The sequence below is a fragment of the Ambystoma mexicanum genome, chromosome 1p (genome assembly GCF_040938575.1).
Source record: "Ambystoma mexicanum isolate Mex_15411 chromosome 1p, UKY_AmexF1_1, whole genome shotgun sequence".
NCBI classification, from domain to species: domain Eukaryota; kingdom Metazoa; phylum Chordata; class Amphibia; order Caudata; family Ambystomatidae; genus Ambystoma; species Ambystoma mexicanum.
This window is the reverse complement of record NC_090921.1, coordinates 454,988,745-455,013,731: the sequence shown is the minus strand read 5'-3', so window position 1 is coordinate 455,013,731 and position 24,987 is coordinate 454,988,745.

Below are 24,987 nucleotides of genomic sequence, written 5' to 3'. Positions count from 1 at the left end.
AGACTGGGAGATACTTTTTCACACCAAGTTAACGGCAGAACAAATTGCAATCACGAAATTTAGAATGTTCCTAAAATTGGATGATTGACTATGAGAATGTATGCTTGGAATTCAACACCAAGATTGTATCTAAACACAAAACTAGATTTACCTACTTGTAGCTATTCATTTTCACTAACTTTCTTTGCCTTCTATATGGTTTTATAGTTCACGAATGCTGTCTTAACATACTTGTACAATTCTACACTTACAAAGTATGTATATTTTTATGTTTATCTATATGTGCTGATAATTGATCAAATATCTTTTTATTGAAAAGTTGATTTTCAACTACAAGAATAAAATTAAGAACTGGGAGATACTGGAGAAGCTACAGTTTATTCCTATATTGAGGATAACTTGAGCAGCAGATCTAGGTAGGCTAGCGAATAATTTATGGAGGCAATTTGTTTTTGAAGAAAGAGCAGAGGGATACAGTGAAGGTTTGGGAGGCTACTATTGAGGATATTCCTTCTGTGGAAGTTCTATATTCTTTGTAAATCTGGAAAAGTGTCACGATCCATGCCCCTGGCCACCTCAGTTATGATAGCCCCCTGGCAGCAATGGGGTTAAAGCCCTTCACTCTGGCCCCAAGGGCCTTAAAACTCCATCAGAAACATATATGGAGTCAGTCCTGGCGCCTTTGGCGCCAGGCTCATTATCAGTAATAAAGCAACACTAGTTTTGGACCTTAATCCAACATGAAGGCCTATTACACAGCTCAGTTCTTTAGAACCAAGTCATGCAGTCTAGTGTTTTGGGTGTGGCTGCGCCTGGAACTACTTTACCTGGGCTATTTAAACCACACCCAAACAGCAGAACACGCTTCGTGTTATTCTGCACTCCAGTGTAAAGCTCACCGTGTCCAGCTCCTACTCATCTGCTTCTCCGACGGCCCGATCCTGAAGCCCTAGATCCGGATTCCATTAATAACCCGGAAGAACAAGAACAGCATTAGCGAGCAAGAACACTTACCTGTGAAGTAACCGGCCTTGAATCCATCCTGCGCTTCGCTTACCTTGCCCATCTCCGGAGTTCGCCGCAACCTGCAAAGGTGAAGAAACAAGGACAGCATTAATAACAATTCTTACCTGGGCAAGCAGCAAGCCCTGGCAGCACCCTGCGCTTCTCTTACCTCGCCCATCTCTGGGTTTCACCGCAACCTGCAAGGGAGAAGGAACAAGGTCAGCATTAACAAAGCACTTAACTGGGCAAGCAGCGCTTCGATCGCTCATCACTCCGGAACATCACCACAACCTGAACAAAGAAGAGAAGAGAACACAGGTTAGCAATGAACACCAATAAACAGCCCAGCACTCCGCGCATCAATAACTCACTGTGGTCTTGGCCATCGGCGCAGCAACTCCGAGATCTCAACCATCCCTGTGAAAACAAAAAGATATTGTTAGGGAACAGCGTAGTGGAGCAAGACGCCGAGAAGACAGAGAAAACGGAGGGAAAGAAAGAGACAGGAAAATACATTATAAGTCACCTGGAAGACAGCAAGCAGAGTCGGAGTCACAGCCGGTTTGGACCCGACATAAGGGCACATGGACCAGTGAAGCAACTAGGTCCACAGAACACCGGCACCAACCACGCGCCCCTGCACAGAGACGCAGGACAGAGAGTTCAACGCACAAAAACCTAAAGTGAGCAATAACCCCAAGGGAGGGGATTTGGACCAGAGGGAGGTGGGAGTCTACCCATCACAGAACCAGTATGTCAACCCTCCATTCTCCTGTTATAGGCGCTACCCAACGTCTGGCACATAACCAAGCAGAGAGGGGTCCGGGATAGCACTTAGACCTCCATCCAGTATCGTGTGGCGCCCCCGTGGATACCAGGTGAGCGTAACACTTCCATCTTCCGTTCCTGATGCATGCCATGATTAGCGCCAGCGTGGCATCTTCGGTTGTATATTTTGCAAGCTCTCTTGTTGCTATCGCGGGTGGGATGGTGTGGTGAAGGATGTAGTTAATATAACATCGGCCCTGTCATGTGAAGGTGTACCTCCAGTGAGCGCATGTCTAGAGAAGAAGTCCGCTGGATTTTCTTCCTTTCCAGTTTTGTGTATTATGGGGTATTTGTACTCCTGGAAACAGAGTCCCCCTCTTGCGATCCTTGGTGGCATTTGGGCTATTAGCTTGCCATATATCGTGACAAGAGCCTGATGGTCTGTGATTATTGTGAATGGCTTTCCATACATGAATAAGTGGAAATGTTTGCACGCCCACACCACTCCAAGGGCCTCCCTTTCAGCTTGTGAGTACCTTTGCTCTGTCTCTGTAAGGCTCCTGCTTGCGTAAGACATTATTTCTTTTTTGGCATGCTCACTTCCGGAATGTTCAGCTAGTATTAACCCCAGCCCCACGGGACTAGCATCGACGTTGAGCTCCGTCTGTAGGTTTGGATCAAAAAATGACATACATACGGATGCAGCCATGTCCTTCTGCATGGTGTCGAAACTTTCTTGCTGCGTTGGTCCCGATTCAAATTTTGCATCTTGTCTCGTGAGCACTCTCAGTGATGCGCTTGTTGTGGTGAAGTCTGGGAGGTATCTGGTGCAATAACTGGCTAGTCCCAGGAAGGATCGCACCTGCGCTGTGTTTCCAGGTCTCGGAGCCTCTGTCAGTGCTTTAATTTTGACCAGGCCCGGTTGGATTCCATTCTGCAAAAAAATGGGACCAAAGAATTTTAGTGTGCTTTTCTTGAAGTCGCACTTGTCTCTATTTAGTGGGAGATTGTCATCGCTCAGATCCACGCATACCTTCTGGAGAGTCTGATGAGTCGGCGTATTTCTTCTTGAAAAATCTCAGCTGCTGATGAGAGATTCCAAAACTCAGGCATTTATATCTAAAAAGCCCCAGGTGCATAGTGAACATTGTAATGTAGCACAACTCCTCACTGAGCTCTGTCTGGTGATAGCCCTTGTTCAGGTCGAGGTGGGAAAATACGGTTGCGCCATTGAGAAGGTGCATCATTTCAGTGATGCAGGGTGCCTGGTGGTGTTCTCGAAGGATCGCTTGATTTGCCACCCTCATGTCGACGCATAATCTGATCTGACCATCTGCACTTTTCTTGAGCACCAGGACAACTGGTGAGACCCATGGGATGGGTCCACTCGTAGGCTCTATGATGATGTCCCTTTCTAACAGCGACAGAAGTTCCTTCTCAACCTGGTGTTGACTGTTGAAAGGGATCCTCCTAAAGTGTTGTGCGACAGGTTTCACTGTCGTGTCGATGTGTAGGGATATTTTTCTTCCTTTGAGCTTTCTGATTCATTTGAACAGTCTGGGGAAGCTTGCTGCCACTTTTGCTGCCAGAGACATGTATTTCCCTGCCATGAGTCGATAGAGAATGTTTGAGGTCCATTTGAACTGCAGTTTTAAAGTTCAATATGCAGCCGCTTGTAACCTCTGTGGCCAAGACGTGGATCAATACGTTGTTTTTCTTCTCTTTGTGGTGGCACGATGTTCTGAATACACCCAGACAGGGCAGTGGTTCCTTTTCTCCATATGCGTAAATGTCTACTTGAGCCTTGCGTAGCCTTGGATTATTCTTCGGTTTGAGATACTCTGACTCTGGCATGGCGGTAATGGTTGCTCCTGAGCCTACTAAGAATTCAAACTCCTGGTTCTGTATTGTCAACGCCAGGTTGGGACTATGTTCTGACACAATGGGGTTCCCTAAGGCATACAGATACCCCTTTTTGCGTCGGTCTGATTCACTGGTGGAGGGAGTGGACGTGTACAGTCTGTGCATTCTTTGTCTCCCTTTTCAGCAACCCTCTGGTGACTTTCGTTGCTTTCCTCTTGCCTGTCGCCTCTCCTTGTAGTATTTTCTTTCAGGGTCTCTTGTTCTGTCCTCCCTGTGGTATCAGGGTGGGGACCTTTGTCTATGCAGACCCTGATCAATGGAGGAGGTCCTCATTGCCTTCGGATTCCGGCACATTGCACCATAGTGAGCCTCTCCTCCGCATGCATCACACGTCTGACCAATGGCTTCACACGTCTGATCAATGGCTGGGCATGACCCATCATTGGGAAGGTCGTATCCGCATCGAAAACACTGCCCTTTTTCTTGTCTGATGTCATGAAGCCTTTTCCCTTGTGACGTTATTTTGTTAATTCCCTCTTCTTTGATGACAGGCGCTGTGATGTGTGTCTTGCTTAACGTGGAGATATGTAGGTATAGGGCCGATGAGGTTCTCGCCAGCACAAGTATTTCAGCCAAGGAATGCAGTATTTGCAGCAGCTTCTTTTTTAATACCAGCGACTCACAGCCTGTGATCACTTGGGACTTTATGGCATCCTCATTATTGTATAATTGGAATTTGCAGTGTCTTACTCTGGCTCTTAATTGTGTGACAAATTTGACCATACACTCCCCTTTTAGTTGCATGGTAGTGTGAAAGATGCGCCTTTCATAGTCCACTTTGGAAATGTTCTTTTAAAATCTTCTTGAGGTCTTCATACTTGTTCTCCACATCTTCTGGCAATTGAAAAAATGTCATGAACCTACGGGCCTGCCGTCATGGTGAGTAGTCCAATGATCAGTTTGTCCTCGTGCAGGCCTACTGCATCCAGGTAGGCGTCAAACTCCTTCATCCATCAGGCTGGCGGTGTCTACCATGTCGAAAGGCAGGATTGATGGGGCGGTGTATGCATCCCTCCCTAATTTGTTGTGTGCGCAGGCAGGCGCAGCTGCGTTCTGGTCTGAAATCACGCCTTTTGGCCTGCGTCACTCTGTGGACCTCTGCGAAGATGGCCTTTCTCTGGGGTTGCCAGGCTGGTGCACCTTCTTCTGGCCAGTGTGCCTGTTGTGCACTGGTGTTCCCTTGTTTTTGGGTTACTCTGGGGCATTTAAGACAGTTACAGGCCTTGTGGGGTGCTCCTGTGTGATTCATGCACTCACCCGTGGGCTCTGTAGCCTTGCCAGTTCCTTCCCTGTATCATCCTATGTCATTTCGGAATGCTTGAATATGCCACGTGTAAACCGCTCTTTATCCACGTGCAGCTTTTCCAGGTTCTTGACCCTTGATTCTCATTGGGCCGCCCGGATGACGGCAGCATCTCGTGATACTACATGTCTGACCCTCGGAAAGTTGGAAGTGGATGACCAGAGAGCTCAACAAGGGAGATGTTTGGGAAGAGAGAGTTGGAGGTAGTGTGGTCCCAGGTCCCAGAAAGGCTTGTGGACGATGCAAAGGGTCTTGAATTTGATCTTTGCTGCCACAGGGAGCCAGTGGAGAGATTTCAGAGCTGGAGAGATAAGATCCCTGGGCTTGAGGCCAAGGACAAGTCTTACAGTCCTGTTCTGGAAAAGTTGTAAAGGTCGGAGAGTAGAGGCAGGCAGATTTAGAAAGAGGTGGTTGCAGTAGTCCAACCTAGAAAGGACCAGAGCTCTGGAGACGGTGAGCCTCTGGGGGAAAATGAGGAAAGGAAGAATACCTCTGAGGAGGTTGTGACAAATCATCTTCTGGGGCACCAGTGGTTCAGGCATGAATATCAGTTTCTACACCATCAATCAACCCCACACCTCTAAAAAACCAGAAGGGATCTGAACACATTGGAATAAGTGAATTATAAGACCTCCTTGTCCACATTTTGGTAACGTGGACGGAACGGTAGGCTTATCCCAGCAAGGTCGTGGATCGTTGGATAGTTGCAACACAGCGTAAATAAAATTATTACACAACGATGAAAGGGATTGTCCAGTCATGGTTGTATACAAATATCTACTTTATTATTACTACAACAGACAGTTTTAGCACACTACAAAATACAACCCACCCTGTAAAGGAACACAGAGGACAGACAGTTTCACGAAGGAAATTGATGCACTTGGATACTGACAGGAGGGTTGTTGGTAAAGTAATTAGTCTTACTGTTCAAGATTATTTGGTTTCAGCACCAAGGGGGCAAAGGGTCGTAACTGTCTTTAGGGGCCTTCAGAGAATTAACAGAGGGGCAGTCCCACAATGTACCTGGTGCTGAAGATGTTCTTGGTGCTCGACAGCATCGAGGTGGTTCCAGGGTGCTTTGCAGCCCTTGAGACAGAGTTAGTGGCGGGAGACAGCTGCAAGCATCAGGCGGTGTTAGGGAGAATTTTTATTTCTGTGCTAAAATGCTCCCACCTTAGAGACCCCCAGCTCTTTTGCTGGATTTAGGACTTTTTAATTTTAACCCTGGAGTGAGGGAGACCTTTTTCTCACTCTCTCATGTGTTTTTACCTGACTTGGATTTTGTGTTTTAACTGTTTTTGGAGTCTGACAAACTCCATAGGCATCTGCTGTTTGTGTGGTGACACACAGCACCTTTAGTGCAGTGCCACTGAGAAGTCCTTTGGATTTCTCATAAGGTTTAAATACATTTTCTTGTGTGAACTACAGTTCCCAAGAATAGTAAAGTGAAATTGACTTTACTTGCCTTTTCTCTTTGTATGTCCGGCACACACCATCTTATGTGGAGTGCTGGTAGTTACTTAGTAGCCCCTTATCCTACTTTCCCATGTAACATTTTTATGTTACCCTCACTACTTTAAATGGCTGGTGGCAGTGGTTTACTTTTTCCTACCATTGTGCTTTTCTACCGCAGTCTTAACCCTCAGCTGCAGTACAGCACCCATGGGTGACCATTTTGTCAAAATGGCCCCTGTCTTCTTTTTTTTTGCCATTTCCGGTTTGTGAGATCTTTCATGGGTTTCAGATTTGAGCCCTTTGCTTGTCTTGCCGTTGGTGGGCCTCATCCCTGAAGCCCACCTCTTGCTCAAGTGTGTCTGTCTGTTTGTTTGTTTTATTATTTGTAATGCGCACTTAACCCAAGGGTAGCAAGGCGCAGGAGTAACAAGAGGATTGTATAGCTTAGATTACATAGAACATATAGGATAGCATCCCGCTAGGATTACAAGAGAGGACACATTAACAGCATAGGTAGCAGGTGCCAGCGTAAGGTTATCCAAGGACAATTTACATGTAGGTAGAATAATTACAATGGTACACTATGCATATAATAACATACAATATTCACAATTTACAATTTACAGGTTTAAATTGTATCGCATTAGCTAGGCGAAGGGAATGCCAGTGCATTAGTTATCGTGATCCTTAATCCATTGGATGAGATTAGCCCTAAATTGTAAGTAAGGAAGGTCTTCTCTTAGGGAAGGCGGTAGTGTGTTCCAGTGTAGTGCAGCTTTGATAGGGAAACTGCTCCCTCCGGTCAAAGTGCATTTGAATCTTGGTACCAGTAGTAGGTTGGCATTGGCCTTTCTGGAAGGGTGGTGAGATGACTGTCTGGTGAATCTCGTTATAAAGTATTGAGGGGCCAAGTTGTGGAGGCATTTGTGAGTCAGGGAGACAGATTTAAGGAAGATCTTGTCTTTCGTAGAGAGCCAGTTGACAGATCTTCTAGTGTCTGAGATGTGGGCTTTCTTCGGGAGACTTAGGGCTGCTCCTAGAGCGTTATTTTGCAAGATTTTAATCTTATTTGTGATGTATTTGTTGCTGCCTACATAAAGGGCATTGCAATAATCCAACTTGGACAGGATCAAAGCTCTAGCCAAGGTGATGCAGTTGTTAGAAGATAGGAAGGGTTTGGCTGCTCTGATAAGTTTGCAGGTATAGGAGGTGGCGGAGGCCATTGCGTTTACCTGTTTTTTGAATAATAATGTGGAATCTAGGTGGAAGCCAAGAGTTTTTACCTCCTTGGCCACAGCAATGATACTATTGTCAATTTCGAATGATGAGTAGTTTTGGCCAAGTTTGTTGATATTAGCTGTTCTTCCAAGAATGAGGAGTTCTGTTTTGTCATCATTCAGGAATAGTCCATGTTAGGCCATCCATGCCTGGATGAGGTACACTCTGTTTACAAAGGCCAAATCCTTGTCATAATCCCCCGTCAACGGGATGAGAATCTGGGTATCATCAGCGTAGTTCGTGTAGGTGATACCCAGACCATCGAGATCATCGAAAAGGGGCTTTGTAAAGATGTTGTACAGGGTAGGGGAGACGTAAGAGCCCTGTGCCACGCTGCAGATAATAGGCATAGGCTCAGCAGCTGCTAGTGGGGAGAAGACTCGCATTGTTCTGTTACTGAGGAAGGACTGAATCCAGTCTATTGCCTCTTGGGAGAAGTGGGCGGCCGACTCAAGTTGGTTGCACAGGATCTCATGGTCGACTAAGTCAAATGCTGCTAAGAGATCAAGGAGCAGCAGTAGTGCTGACTTGCCCTCATCTCTCAACCCGTCTATTTCTATTTTAAGGTCCACCAGAGCGGTTTCGGTTCCATGTTGAGGTCTGAAACCTGACTGCCGGATTCCTAGGAGGTGGTTATGTTCTAAATATTGTTGGATTTGTAGGTATGCCATTTTGTCAAGGATTTTGAGATGGAATGACACTGTGGTAATAGGGCGGTAGTTTGTGGGAATGGAAGGGTCTAGGTTTTGTTTTTTGAGAAGTGGGAGGACCAGGACTGTTTCAGATTGTTGGGTATCGTGCCTGAGGTGAGGGATGCATTTATTAAGTTGGTGATAAAAGGTGAAAGTTCGAGAGCTGTATCTTTTATGAGTTGTGCTGGGCGTAAGTCGCCATGGCAGTTGGACGGTTTGAGAGTGAGGATAACTTTCTCAACCTCTTTGATAGAAACTTTGCGAAAGTTAAAGTGTGGAGTGGAGGTCAGGATGGATTGCATCGCTGTCGCATTGCTGTTGCTAGGTTTAGAGGTGGTAAGAAGGGTGTCCTTTTTGTGGTTAATCTTGGTTTGCAAGGTAGTCATTTTGTTAGCCAAGGCATTTTGAATGCTTGTGCACCAATTTTTATCCTTAAGGCAAGAGTCTGGAGCTTGGATGGGTGATTCTACCTCTTTCAGAATTGCAAACAGCTCTTTAGTATTAGACTTAGCTTGTGTAATTCGGAGGTTGTATGAGGTTTCTTTGGCGGATGTAATTTCTTTTTTGTAGAGGGACGATTGCTTACTTAGGTTATTCTTATTAGTCTCTGATGGATCAAGTCTCCATATTTTCTCACAACAGCGTTTCTCATGTCTAATTGCTTTTAGCTGTGGAGAGAACCAGGTATTCACATGTTTGCAGGGTTTGCTCCTTCTCATCTTTTTTAGGTGCTATGGCATCAAGGGATGATAACATCACTTTGTTATATGAATCTACCATGGTGAATGGGTCTATGTGATCTGGGATAGAATTAAGAGTCGATAATATCAGGGGGAAGAGGTTTTCAGAAGTAATGTTTCTTTTGTTTCTAGTAGGGACTGCTGGTGCTACACTGTCGGTATGCAGAGGAAGTGAGGCCTCTAGTGAGAGCATAATCATATGATGGTCAGACCAAGGCTGGGGCATTATAGATATGACTATAATTGGGCAATTGTGCTCGGCAATCCAATCAAGAGTTCTACCTTTCGTATGGGTAGGACATGTGATCTTTTGGGTGAATTCTAATTCTTCTAAGGAGTTATTGATTTGAGTGGCATTAGAGTCTAGAGGGTCATTGAGTCCCAAGTTAAAATGTCCTAGTACAAGTCCCTGGGAAGAGATTTTCAGTTTGTTAGACAAGATATTTGTTAGTTCCTCTTTGAAGAGTACTAGAGGGCCTGGTGGTCGATAAATAAGGTGGATAGTTACAGACTGTGTGTTGGTTAAAGTTAACTTGGCGGGAAGGGCTTCACAATAGTCTGTACTATGAGGTGGAGCGAGTTTCAATGTGAGGTTGGTTTTGTGTATTATGGCAAGATCTCTGCCTCAAGAGGTGGTACGATCTAGTCTTAGGAGGGTATAATCATCTGGGGTAGCTAGCATAATTGCTGGACCGGCTGCGGGGTGGAGCCAGGATTCTGGAATAGCTAGGAAGTCTATGTTTTCGTTTTGTAGTAGGTCTGCAATCTCTGTTGCGTGGGCGACCATAGGGCGTGCATTTATAAGTGTGCCCTTTATTGCAGGCTGAACTGATTGGGGCCGTACCTTGTGGATGCATTTCAGGGCAATAGTGGTCTCTCAGAAGAGTCTACTATTGAGTTGAAGGGGGTGTCGGCTAGTTTTGCAAGGACCAGTAGTGGCATTGCTTGGCACTTTTTTAGGTAAAGGGTCATACAGCCTCGGGAGTCTTGCGCGTAGTTTGAGGTTCCTCTGTGTTAGGGTACAAGGTCTAGTACTCATGTTGGTCTGCTTGGAGGGGTTATGTGCAAGTGACGGTGGTGGGAGGTATTGTATCATAGTGAAGTCTTGTAGGGTGATTATATGAAGGAGAGCCCTTAGTAGAATTGTATAGAATGGTGGTAGGTACATGGCGTATGCGTGGGGCTAAATATGTTAAGTAGGCAGTAAATGTAAGTGAGGTCTGTGTGCTAGTAGGCTAAAATCCTGGATGGGACCTTGAGTTGGGGTCACACATATAGATCTGTGGGTGCACAATTCTAAGATTTCGAGGCTTGAACAGTAGAGCACAGAGTAGAGTAATGCGAAGTGAAAAGAAGCGTAGGCTACTGTCTAACAGATCGCACAGGTTAAAATGATGGCAAGGTAAAATGCAGCGATAGTCTGATGACTAGAGGTTCACACACGCTAAAGTAATATCAAAGTAAAATACAATGTGGGCTACTGTCTAGCAAAGCACATAGGTTAAGATGATGGCAGGTAAAATGCAGGGAAAGGCTGATAACTAGAAGTTCACACAAGCTAAAATAATATCAAGTAACATGCAGCATGGGGCTACTGTCTAGTAGATGCCAGAGTAAAATGCAGCGAAGGCTACTGGCTCGAAAATTCACACAGGTTGCGTAAAAGTCACACAGTAATAATAATGGCAAGTAAAATGCATGGGACTAGTGTCTGTTTGCAGGCAAACAGTATTTTTAGATCACACATGATAGAATAAGGAGATAGTACTGATGACTATTTGCAGGCAGGGCTAAGTGGGTTTGGCAGATCTGCCGTGTTACATACATATGCGTTGAAGTCTCGAGGTGCGCAGTGCGCGGGTACAAATATGGAATGAATAGGCAGGCTGGTATACGGATGATGTAAGTAACAGCAACCGTTTGCAAATACGGTGTACTTAGTTGGGCTGGGTTGAATACAGTAATGCTAAGCAGGGTGCAGTAATCATTCAATAATCAAACGGCAGCAGATTCCGCGGGAGTCGCAGTCTTAAAGGGCTTATAACCTAGCATGCAGCAAATCGTAGGCGGCATGTAAAAGTCAGAGGGTGTTGGCAGCACATATATAGGGCAAGTCTGTACATGGTATGGCAAATATAGCCGGGTGCTTTGTTCGGGTGAGCTGTACATGAATAGCTGTACCTTGAATTGCAGTCAGATGATCCACGTACAGGAAGGGATTCGCCAGCTCCAGCGTAACACGCTGACATGCCGGTGACGCTCGGTCAGCTCAGTCGGGGGATGGCCCTCTCCCTGGCCTTACCTCGCATTGGCCGGCTCTCGCCTGTCGGTGATAGGTGGCAGGATATGTTGCTGATTACAAACAATCCGGAGGCAGCAGTAGCTATTATGCAGTCAGGCATACACTCAGGACGAGGTCAGGCGCGGCCTACACAAAGCAAAGCGCCCATCTTATGATGCTCTAATCAGTCGGACTTCGGTAATTACGAACTGCACACGGGCAATGTGCACTTGGAATCAGCAGGCAAATGAGATGGGTAGCTTGCTAGATTATAACAGGCAACGTGCTTCAATATAAGGACAGGATGTGAGGGAGGGTCCCATAACTCCCCTATCCTTTGTCTCTAGGAATGCCTGAATGCAACTAGTCCTGATTGGCTGACTGGCTTTCCTTGTAGGACAGCCACCCTGCTGTGTGATTGACAGCCTAGGCTGTGCATGAATGGGAGACACCTGCTTAAAAGGCGAGGGTTTTGGGACTACAGGTAGAGTCGACCACTGGAAGAAACACCTGACAAAGAAACCGTTAACGAAGCTTGCTGCAACCTTCTGGACCTTTAAATTGCCAGGTGAAGCCCTGCTGCAGTGCTGAACTCCTTTTTCACCTTGACAGAGAAGCTCCGAACGGAACGACTTCTCCCCTTGTGTTGGTAGGACCAACTAACCCTGAAACGAACTCCACTGGACCACTATCCCTGACTTGCTGTGCCTCTCCGTTGCTTCGGAAGCCCAATTCCAGTGGTCGAGTGTCTGTAGTTGAGGGCAATATCTGCCGCAGAACGAATCCAGCCTGAAGCTCCAGGAGACTCCTAAGGACCATCCCGAAGCAGTACCTCCAGACCCAGAGTCTCCCCACCAGAGTGCAGGACTGAGGCAGCAAAGAAATTGCAACTGGTTTCTGAGAGCTGCATCAGTGCTGTTTGCTAAGTGCTGAAACTGCAAAGTGGCGCTGAACCGAAAAGAGCCTGTAGCTGCTGACGACCTCCCGAGTACTGCCGCAGGAGCCCTCCGGACATCCTCCCTCTTGTCCCCATGACTGAGGCTCAGCAACCAGGATCTGCACCACCGTAACAAGACAGAATCCAGCTGTACCAATCTTATTCAAATTAGAGGTACTGTTTAGGCTGGGGGTACTTACCTCATTGCCTTTAGCCGTGCTCTACTCACTTGGGAATTGCATTGGCTTACCTTTCACTAGTTGATAGCAACTCTCTTCTCACAGGCTTAGCAGCTTGTCACCCTGCAAGTAATTTTTCTAAAACTCTCTACCTTAGTGCAAGACTGTGATCCATGAAGTGCATCAGATCCATAGAATTACTTTGGCTGTCCTGGTCCCTGAAGGTACTCTTCTATTCCATTGACTTTGATACTGTTTGTCCCTCATAGGTGGTAGCTTGTTGCATACTGTTACTGCTGGGAAAGGCTTATCTAGAGTTCATTGGAGGATTTTGCTGTCCTCACATGTACTGAGAAACTGTCTAACTTTTTTCTTTCCCGAACCTTCCCTTTCTGCAACCTCAGAATCTACAAAGTATACCAGTCTGATATATAAATGCCATTACTGACCTTATGATTGAAGTCACCTCAGGGTGTAGGAATTGTGTATGAAGCATATCAAAAGATTATCCACTAACTTGTTTTGATTCTGAAAAGTCATTTTAAAGTATATTTACATTGTTACAACAAATTGCCTTTTTAAAGAAAGCTTACTTAAAAAATGATGTTAATTAAATAAATAACTAGTTATAACTGAAAGCTTGAGTCTAAGAGTTACTTGGTTACTTGTATTGATGGATTTCATTTGTACAGCTCTACAGCTCACATTTACCCCTCTTGAGCTAGGCCTGGATGCTCAGTCACACTACTGACTTGTGTAGTACAGACCTATACCAAAAGGTGGGTTACCTAATACCAAGCAGATAAGTGTTGTGTCTCACACAGTGTGACTGCACCAATTGTTACCTAACACTGGTGGCAGGCAGGGGGATTGGCGTAATGAGTCAGCCCTGACTTGCCTGACAGTAGAACAACTGAAAGATCTGACTCTGAAAAAATAGAAATTGATTGTAAGGTTGTTAAATCACCAAAGCTTGGGTAATAGGCCTGTAACACCTACTAACAAATATAATGTGAAAGATAATGATGAGGATGCCTGTTTAGAGTCAAACTCCAATCAGCAAGAAGAGTAGAGGAGGGTGAGGAGTCTCCAGAATGGAACCACCCTCTTCCACAGCCTGCCACTTTACCTCAGTCACTTCCCATTGTTACCCCACAAGGTCCAAATCTAAGCCCAGAATATCTTGCATTTAAAAGACTAAGATTAGAGCTCGAGTTAATAAAACTGTACAATCTGAAAACAAGCATCAAGAGGTGAAACTAAGAGAAAGAGAAATGCAGCATGAAAAGAAATGAGAAAGATGTCCCTTGATTCTGCTTCCCTTTCAGGGTCTTCTAGGTCTGATAGTACCAAGAGGCCTTGCCTGCCTAAAGAAGCAGTGAGTATGTATGAACCTAAACTTGATGTCTTGGACTGGCTGAGTATGTTTGAATACACCTATAGTCTCCAAGGAATAATGGGAACAATTCGATTCTGTGGCTCATGTCTAGGCTTCCCCAGAATGGTTGTGATGCTGTTATGGAGTTGGGTGCCAGTGACAGAAAGGATTATGAGTCAGTTAAGCTGGCATTAATAGCAGAAGAGGTTTAGGACCCACAAAAAGTCTGATGGTACCTCTTGGGCTACCTGGGTATGTGAATGTTTGAAGAACTTAGATGGTTGGGTTAAGGTTTGCAGAGTGAACTCCTTTGAAGGAATGTGACATCTTTTTATGCTTGAGACTATTTTTGTTGCTTGCTCTCCCGAGCCGAGAAAGAACTTGGCTGAATCTAAGGAACTTCATCCTAAGAAACTTGCACATGCAGCTGACTCATGGGTAGCCAACAGGGCCACTCATAAGTATTCTGTGGCTACTCATAAAAAGGGCAGGGAAAGCAGCAACAAATGAGAATAAAGAAGTGTCTAATTCCAACTATCCAGAAGAGGGCCACAAACAAAATATGGGTAGATCCCATGGGAAACCTGGTAGCTCTAGTGAACCCTATGGTACCCAACTAGAGGGAGGTCCACAGAAACCCCCATTCTTAAGAGCATTTGGAAAAGGTTTTGTATGTTGGTCTGTAGACCATGTGAAAGGGGATCCCAGATGCAAGGGTAAACCCTCAGGGGTCAACACTGCCTCCTTAGCCCTCATCCCTGTGCGAGCGCACGCTCCCTGTGCGGATGGTCAAATTCCTCACAGCGGTGTAGCTGATAGTTTGACTACTTAGAGACGTCAGAGATGTCAGGAGAGAAGGAGAGAATCATGGTTCTTAGCCTCACAGGTAGGAGCAGGAAGAGGGCCCTGAGTGGGCGGCCAGGGAGAGAGAGGAAAGGTGTCACCACCCGTGACCCAAAACCCCACTGTAATGGTCACATGCCAGGTAGGGTTAAGACTCAAGGTTCACTTGGGGCCCCAAGGGCCTTGCACTATCCTCATGGACTCTCCTGGAGTCAGTCATGGCGCCTTTGGCGCCAGGCTCATGTTCAGATTGGAACACCGTCTTGAAGGGACTACTTTTTCATTGGAAGCCTGCAGCCAACATGGAGGCATCCACACAGCCTAGTTCCTAGAACCAAACTGTGCGGTGCAGTGTTTTGGGTGTGGTAGCCCGGACTACTTTACCTGGACTACTTTACTAGAGGGCTATATAAACCACACCCAAGTTACAGAACATGCTTCACGTTATTCTGCAGCCAGCAGCGTGACGCTCATCATGCCCAGAGACCAGAACCCGGCGATCCTTGAACAGTGGACCTGCAGAGGAGACAAAAGAACATCATTAGCAGTCTCTGCTTACCTGCAACTTTCCATCCGTCGCTCGCTTATCTGTCTTCCTGCTGCTCGCAGTCTTCCATCCAGTTGGCAGCATCATCGGGACACCACGCACGCACCAGAACGAAGCACCTGGAGGGAGAGAGAAAGAAGGACAACGTTAAAACAGGTTACTCAAGGCATTTACGGCAGTAATCACGAGAACCTCACCTGGCTGGGCATTTCTTGGCCATCAGATCGAGTCCAGGGGGCAGGTGGGAGGAAATGAAATCTGTTCCTAAGTCCAGTCCTCCTGTGTTTTCATGCCCGACCTCCATAGAAGGTACCATCCGGAATCGGGAAGGGTCCAGGTTGAATCCGGCAACCAGGGCATAAGGGCGTCCCCATGGATACCAGGTGAGCGTAACAAAAGGAGGGAGCTGGTGTTCCAATGAGAAGGATCTCAGTCTTACTGGCATTAAGACAGAGATCATTAGCGGTATACCATTCCTGAATTGAGGCCAGACAGTGTGGTATGAGAGAAGGGGAAGAGGCGGTTGAGGGGAGCCTGAAAGAAAGCTGGGTGTCATCCGCATAACACTGAAAGTTGGAGCAGAAAGTAGTGAAGCAGTGGGCAAGAGGTGCCAGGTAGTGGTTAAAAAGCCAGGTAGAAAGGTTAGACCTCTAGGGAACACCACAAGTAGAGAGAGAGTGCGAGAGAGAGAGCGAGAGAGAGAGAGAGAGAGAGAGAGAGAGAGAGAGAGAGAGAGAGAAAGAGAGAGAGAGAGAAGAGAGTAAAGAGCCAAGTTGGACCTGAGGAGGTCAGTCAGTGAGAATGGAGGTCAGCAAGGCCAGGGCCTGATCAGTGATACCCAGGTTATCACTGAGACAATTGAGCAGGATGTCATGGTTGACCGTATCAAAAGCAGAAGAAAGATCAAGGAGAATGAGGACAGAAGGAAGGTTAGAGTCAATGTTAGGGAGCAGGTCTTCACGGGTGTTCAGGAGCGTAGTTTCCATGCTTCTGGCAGCTCTGAAGTCAGATTGGTGGTCGTTGAGACAACCAACCGATTTAGTGTGCATATAAAGCTTGGAGATGGGCAGCTTTTCCAAGAGTATGCCCAGGAAAGGAGTGATGGAGATCGGGCGATAGTTAGCCGGAGATGAAGGATTGGCAGAGGGCTTTTTTAGGAGGGGGTGCACAAGGGAGTGTTTAAGGGGGGATGGGGAAGGTTCCATTGGCAAAAGAGTGATTGCAGAAATCCACCAAGGCTGGAGCAAGGGTGTCAATGTGGTCCTTGATGGTTCTGGATGAGCAGTGGGAGAACCTGCTTTGACAAGGCTTGCATAGATCGGACTTGTCAAGGAACATCGTCTGGGGTGAGCAAGGGAATTGAAGGAAAAAGGAGGAGGTGAGGCAGCTGCAAATGGTCCAGGAGTGGAGGAAGAGGAGGCAGAGGAAGAGAGGCTTGACAGGATATCCTGAGGTTTAGTGATGAAATGAGAAGCCAAGGCCGTGCAGAGGGTCTGGGAGGGAACAGGAGAAGAATAAACTGTAGCGTGATTGTCCAGATTCTTGCAGATTTTTAAACGTTTGTCTGAGTTCAATGCCATGGAGATGCAGGGTTGGATGTGGGTTCTCTTAGCGAGGATAGAGAGTCTGTATTGCCTTTGGAGCTGGCACCAGGCCAATTTGTCAGGGGGTGTACTTGATGTCCTCCACTTCTTATCGGCCACCCTACACTTGCATTTTACAGTTGATGAGGTTGGAATCGTATCAAGAGTTGCACTTGGACTTGGGCTTCAAACAAATCCTCATGGCATGGGCAAGGACATCAAGAGTATTAGAGGTAGATGTAGGTTAGATAGGGCTATGTCTTCGTGTGAGTCAGCCAAAGGTGCAGAAGGAGGAGCGAGCCTAGCGGCGAAAGCCCCAACCGACACGTTTCATGGGCCAGATGACCAAAGGTAGGTGGCAGTGCTGGAGTCAGTTTGGCCCGAGGGCTGGAGCAGGAAAGGGGGGGAAGAAAGGAGAAAGTGATCACTCTAGGAGAGAGGAGTGATGAGAGGGTTGAAGAAGGGGAGGTTTGAGAAGATCAGAAAAACCAGGGTGTGCCCTGCAGCCTGCAGAGAGAGTTGGGCACAAGGGAAGAATATACAGAGAGTGAGTCACAGAGGTTGTGGAAGAGTCCAGAAGACGGGCAAGTAGCATCCAGGTGGATGTTCAGGTGTCCAAGGAGAGGTTTTTAAAACTTTATTTAACATGCACAGGAATACAGCAATACATCTTATAATTGTTTGTTCGGCAAAAGGATTACACACAATATAACATGATATGCCACAGTTAAGCACATTCTGGGGTCTGCATACATTTACATTGTATTGTTCATGATACATTTTCCTCCTCCTCTACCTCTGTGCTCAGTCACGCCAGGAACTGCCGGAAGCCGCCCCATATATCTCTTGGGTAGTTCACCAATGGCATCAAGCCTGCATATGACTTCTTCCTGGTCATTCGCCCATAGTATATTCCTAAGCCAAATATCATAGGTGGGAGCTACCCTGCTCTGCCATCGCATTAAAATGGCCTTCTTTGCCAACACCAGACCAAGATTTACCAGCTTGTGCTTAAGCAGACTCATCCTATCCACATACCCCAATATACATGTCGAGGGTACCCACTTTATGGGTTGATCCACTATATCTTCCAATGCTAGACACACCTTTTCCCAGTACTCCAATAAATCTCGACCACACCATATGTATTATATTAGCATCTATCATTCCACATCCAGGGCACCTCCCCTTCTGCTGTTGGGTACATTTTCTTGAGGAGAGCCGGGGTGAGATGTATTCTATTTCCGAATCTTCAAATGTATTAGTCTGTGTCTGGTGTTCAATGATATTTGCCTAGTCAGCCTGCATACCTGCAGCCAATGGACATCTGTAAAAGTGACCCCCAGGTCCCTCTCCCGGTCTCCTCTGATGTCAACAGACTGCACACCCCAGTTCACTTGTGCCCATTTGTATAGGGCTGAGGCTATCTTTTTCCCCCCATCTAGTGTCAATACATAGTTAAGACATGGGTGTGTCGCCGTTTCCCCTGGGTATTTTGGTCACACGGAGGCCACACCCGAATGGATCCAGAAGTACTGAAGCCTCTGGAGCGGCGTGACCCCCACATATGTCTTGATTAAATCCCACAATACAAATGATCACTCATAGAATACGTCGTCCAGGGTCACTAAACCAGCCCTGCGCCAATGCGATGCCAGCAATTTATCCCTTGACGAACCGAGGAAGGGCGCCCCCCAGATTGGTATAGCCCTGTTATATAATACAGTATTTTTAGGGCGTCTAGTTAACCTGGTCCATGCCTCTTTCGAAACTACTACGGGGTCTAGCGGGTTAGTGGTGCTCTGTATTCCCCCAGCCAGATTATGCATCAATGCTAAAGGCACCGCCCCATGTTTTTCCAAATCTGTGTGTGATGCGTGTGGCCCTCCCACCACCCAATGCAATGCATATTATGCCTGGTTTGCGAGGTAATACAACTCAAAGTCGGGTGCCGTTAATCCTCCCGCCTCATACGGCAATGCACAACGCCTCCAGCTAATCCGTATCCGACTCTTCCACACAAATGAGGAGCAGGCACCAGCCACTGAGGTAAAAAAGGATCTGCCAGGCCACAGCAGAAAATTGCTAAATAAGTAAAACAACTTAGGCAGAATAATCATTTTGATCAGCGCTACCCGTCCATCAATGAAATAGGGAGATGATTCCAACGTTCCAATTTAGTACACATCCCGGTGAACAGGGTGTTATAATTTGGAGATTTAACAAGTGCAGATGATCGGGCTACTACAACAACCAGATACTTTATGTGTGATTGCACCCATTTTAGCCACATACAAGTTCCCCGGTTCCACAGCCGCATCCGTTAGTGGGAAGACCTCAAACTTGTTGTTATTTAATCGCAACACAGAGTACTTCCCGAACTCTTGAACAGCCGCAAGCACCCTTTGCAAATATTTCCCAGGGTCTCTAATGTACAACAATATGTCATCTGCATATAGTGTTATAAGTTCTACCCGCCCGCCGATGGTCATGCCTGCTCGAGTATGCCGTGCCCTCATGAGGTCCGCCAGGGGTTCTATAACTAATACAACTAGCAGGGGCGACAATGGAGAACCCTGTCTGGTGCCACTTGCCAGTGCTATTATTGGAGAGAGGGTCCTGTTTAGGCTTATTCTGACGTATGGCTTTGTTTATAAAATTCTTACCCACTTTAGAAAGTTTGGCCCAAACTCATAATTGTGTAGAACTCTGAATAAAAAGGGCCAATACACTGTGTCAAAGGCTTTCTGCATGTGCAGGGACACCTCTACCCCACCAACATTGCACAGCATTTACGACATAACATTATATAACCGGCGAATATTGGATGCTGTTGACCTCCCCAACACAAACCCGGCCTGATCCTCATGTACCATGGTGGGCATTAATGGGTTAAGTCCCGTCGGTAATGTTTTTGTAAATACTTTTGCGTCAGTGTTCATTAAGGATAATGGGCGGTACGATCCACAGTCGTCCGAAGGCTTACCAGGCTTTAACATCAGAATAATGACTGCATCACGCAAGGACTCTGGCAGGGACCCTAGCTCCAGTGCCTCTGACCACACTGTTAACATTCTGGCTGCTAGCACATTTATAAATTCCTTATAAAACTTCCAGTGCGCTGCTCGCTTCTGAGTCTTGGGGATTTTGGCTAATATAGATTTTTTGTAGAAGTCATAAAATACCTTGCTGATCTCTTCCACTTTATTGGCCCAGGGCTTCCTCACCTCTCCTCAATTCCCTTCTAACATCTCTCAGCACCCCAAATTCAGTTGACATTGCTATTCCCCGTACGTTCACTTTACATGCTTGCCATCCTGCTTGCCAAAGGATGGCATGTGTATTGACCGACTCCTCATTATTTTCAAAGTAATTGTCTATGAGTTGCGCCATACTTTCCCGAAACACTGAATCCCCCAGCGCTGTAGCCTTGAACCTCCACACTGGTTGTGGGGTCACGCTCCCATAGATATCGAACAAGAGCAGCACCGGGGAATGGTCAGACAAGGTTCTCGGCAGTATACGACACTCTGACACCCAGTTGAGAAGTTCACTCGCCATCAGCCATAAATCAATGCGTGAGTGCATATCATACAGAGATAAGTAAAATGTAAAAGCACGCTGCATATCGTTGAGCGTCTGCCACACATCCCCCAACCCCAGGTCTTCCATATGTTTATGTATAGTGTGTGCCACATTTGTTAGGGATCTGTGTGCCATTGATGTGCGGTCAAGGTGTACTCTAATATTGTATTAAAATCCCCCCTGCAGATTACTCATGCTGTAGGGTATCTAGCGCATCTCTGAAACAGGGTGTCATAAAATTCTGAGTCGTCAATATTGGTCCCATGATCATTCATCAATAACACTTCAGCACTCCCCAATTACCCATGGACCAGTACAAACCTTCCACAGTCATCCTGTTCAGTTGCAAAGTGGGTGAATGGTAATGACCGATGCACTAGAATCATGACCCCTCGCGCCCTTGTGGAGTAAGTCTATAATAACGATGTTCTACCCACCCTGGGGCCATCTGACGCGCCTGACTTCCGAGCAGATGCGTCTCTTGCAGAAATAGGAGCTTAACCCCTAATCTATTAACATAGGCCATTACTTTCTGCATCTTCATAGGCACACCCAGGCCCGAACATTCCAACTGAGGAGCTTTAAATTTCCTTCCCAACATTCCCTCTCTCCCCCCACCCACATAGCTCCCCAAACTTCGGGTATGCCGACCCTTCCCTCCTATCCCCGCTCACCCTGCCCAACAATAACATGCACTCACATTAGGGGCGACTGAAATCGTCACAAGCTTAGTATTGTTGCCTAAACACATTAATGACACATACCAAAATTAAACAATCGTTACTTCTATGCAGCCTAGTCATGGGTGCTACACTCTAATATTTGCGCACTTTACTTTGCACCTGAAATTCTTCCTAGCGGAAGCGGGATGTTGGCCTCTACAAATGTCACGGCTTCCTCAGGAAATGAAAGTAGTTCTTGTTGTTAAATTGAAGCCATAAACGAGCAGGATAGAGCATATCATAGGGTATCTCCCGCTCCCCAAGTAGCTTTTTAACTCCAACAAATGTGCGTCTTTCCTGCTGCACTGCCAGGGTATAATCCGGGAAGATACGGATCACATTTGAACCCATTCTCAATTCCTGCTTCTCCTGCGCAGTCGTTAGTGCTAAATCTCTGTCCCTATAGTTCATAAGGTGCGCTATTATTCGTCGGGGTTACCCCCCGGGTTTTGGCCTCACCATCAATGCTCTATGCGGCCATTCCAATATGAACATTTGGGACCAGCAGGGATCCCCCAACAACTCCTTCAACAGCTCGTCGGTAGCGGTCTCCATTGGACCTTTCAAAGCATCCTCCGACACCCTGGCAATGCGAACATTGTTCCCCCTTGATGTCGCCTCCAAATCCTCGCATTTTATCTTGCCAGTGCCCGTGTCTTTAGCCATAGCCATTACTCTTTCCTGCAGCGCTGATATAGCATCCTCCGCCTTACTGATCCGCGTTTCCGCCTCTGTGAAGCGCTAAATGGCTTTCTCCAGTTGGGCGCAAATTGTTGTAACATTAACAGTAATGCTGTCCAGCTTATCGTTGATGGCAGCAAATCCCTATTGCATGTTGGCCACAACACTCTGGAGGTCCACCGACGGAGGCGCCTGCCCTTCTGCCTGCGTCACACCGCTTGACCCAGCACTTGCTGTTTCGGTGAGTTTCGGGGTGGGTTTTGCATACTTATCCATCATGCCAGTCTTATTGGGGCCAGCCCCTTTAGGCATTATGAACGAGCTTCTTCTCCCAGCTAGCTGCCTGGCAGTGAAAAATCCACGAATGCTATGGCATCTGCAATATGCCCCACCAGTAGGGGTATCAACTACACAGCGAGGCAGTTTCACAACAGTTCACCCATCCACCGCACTATATCTAGAATCCCATCAGGTTCCTGTTTGGTCAGCCTCCAGAGTGCCTTAGTCGCGTCCTGCGGCCACCAGCACGCTCACCCCCACAATGCGCTCTCAACTGCCATTCAAGATTGGTGTGCCGCCAGCGATCTCTGCCTGAATGCCAGCAAGACGGAGATCCTCCTCATCGGGCACACCTTCACCCTCCTATCCCCTCACTCTCTTGGCCTGCCTCCCTTGGCCCTCCTCCAACCCCCGAGGCCAAGAATCTTGGGGTCATCTTTGACTCCACCCTTTCCTTCTCTGCCCACATCTCTGATGACTCTAAAAAGTCAAACTTCCTACTGCACCTCCTCAGATGTGCTCTGCCTTTCCTCTCCTTTCCCCAGAATCTCAGTGTCTCCCAAACCCTGATTCTCTCTAGGTTGGCCTATTGTAACAGCCTCTTTCTAAATCTACCTGCCACTACTCTCCGCCCTTTGCAACTAATCCAAAACAGGACTGCAAGACTTGTCCTTGGCCTCAAGCCCTGGGATCGGAGCTCTCCAGCCCTGAGATCTCTCCATTGATATGATATGGCATTTATAACGCGCCTATACACAAGTGTTTCAAGGGCGATGAGGCAAGAGAGGGTGAACAAAGGGAGGACAGACAACGCTCCTACTAGGCCAGGTGCCATTCAGATCGCGATGGCTCCCAGTGGATGCAAGGATTCAATTCAAAACCCTCTGCATTGTCCACAAGGCTTTCTGGGGACTGGGTCCAAAATACCCTGAGCTATCCCTTCGCAAATACCTCCCCTCTCAAGCTCTTGGCTCCTCTAGCTCTAACTCCCTCATGGTCAGTCGTTATTTTCAAAAAAACGAGCTGGCGGTAGATCTCTGTCCTCGGCTGGGGCCTCCCTCTGGAAAAGCCTTCCTGCCACTCTGAAACTTGAGGAGAACTATCTCCGGTTCCGGAAGCACTTCAAGACCTTCCTCTTCGCTTCCGCCTTCGTCCCTCCTCTCTCCTGCTGATCTGTTCTCTCTCGGCATCCTTCACCTGGCCTACCCTCTGTCTTTCGGGCCCAGGTACTTGCTCACCCTGCCACCCTCCCGCACTGCCTCCGGGCCAACCCTTGCACCAGGGTCTCTATCTGTACCCATACAGCCCCCCCATTTTTTCTTCCTGTACTTATCAGACATACCCTGTCTGCTGCCCTAAACCCAGAACATGCCACTTTCTGGCTGCACTACCACTGTTTGTTGCCTTTTATTATTTATTTATTTTATTATCTGCTCATTCGTTCTTTTCTTCCCAGGGTGCAGCGTTCCGAGTTGGAGAAGACACCGCCGAAATGCTGTCCACAGGACCGGAGGAGCGATGGATGGAAGCAGGATTCTGTTTTAGTGTGCTCCGCAACGACATTGCAGCACCTTTCTGCCTGTTACGCTCACCTGGTCTTGCGGGGGCGTTGGGGCACGGTTGGATCCCTCCCTCGACTTGGCTCTTCTGGATCGCCTCCCTCTCCCGGTTGCTGCAGAGCCAGCTGTTCTGGATGCTGGTATTGCCCCTGAGAGAAGATGAGAGCTAATGAGAATGGTGTGGGGGTGTGTCATGATCCCTGTCCCTAGCCCGCTTAGGCAAAACACTGGGGCCAGGCCACGATCCCCCACATGGTCCCTAAAGGCCTCCCCATCTCATCTGAGACCCACTTGGAGTCAGAACTGGCGCCATGCTCATACATGACTCAGAAGACAGACTTGGCACTGGACTTGGTAATGCACTTTGGGCAATATGGATGCCCCCACATAACTCAGTTCCATGAACTGAGTTGTGGTTCGACCTAGGGATACCTGGGATACCTGGAGGCTATATAAACCACACCCGGGCAGAGAAACACGCTTTGCATTACTCTGCGCCTGCAGCATGACACTCACAATGTTCGGATCGGTCTCCTGAAGGCCTTCGCCTTTCCTCCGCATCCTGCGTACCTGAAAGAACAAGAACAGCATTAACATCACACTTACCTTGAGGAGAATCCTGCTTCCATCCATTGCTCCTCTGGTCCCGTGGACAACATTTCGGCGGTGTCTTCTCCATCTCGGAACGCTGCACCGTGGGAAGAAAAGAACAAAGACATTAGTAAGCATGCTCGTAGCCCCGATTCTTCTAAAACAGCAAGAAGAGTCCAACGCTTACCTGAACTCGAGCCGCTCATGGTAACTTCAGCTCCGGAGCACGCCATCGACCTACAAAGGGAAAAGACAACACAGGTGAGCACATAAAGGACAAGAAGGCCCCGCACATTGCGCTTTACTCACCATATCTCTCAGCCGGCGGCCATACTGGGACATTGCAGGGCCTGCAAGGGACAAAGAGAGACATAGGTCCGCACAAGAAAAAGCGAACAGCGCCGTGCATCGCGCTTTTACTCACCGCTAGTGCTTGGCTTCCGTAAGCCGCACAATACCATCACCAACCCCCTCCAACACCTAAGGGAGAAGAGAAGACATTATTAAGGGGCAAGAGACAAGAAAAGGAGAGTTCACCAAGAATCAACAAACCTACCTTGTCGGGCTGGAGTTACAAGCCCAGAGGCATTGGGCCCGCACCAGTGAAGCAACTAGGTTGCGCAACGCCCACATCTGCCGATGCACCCCTGCACCG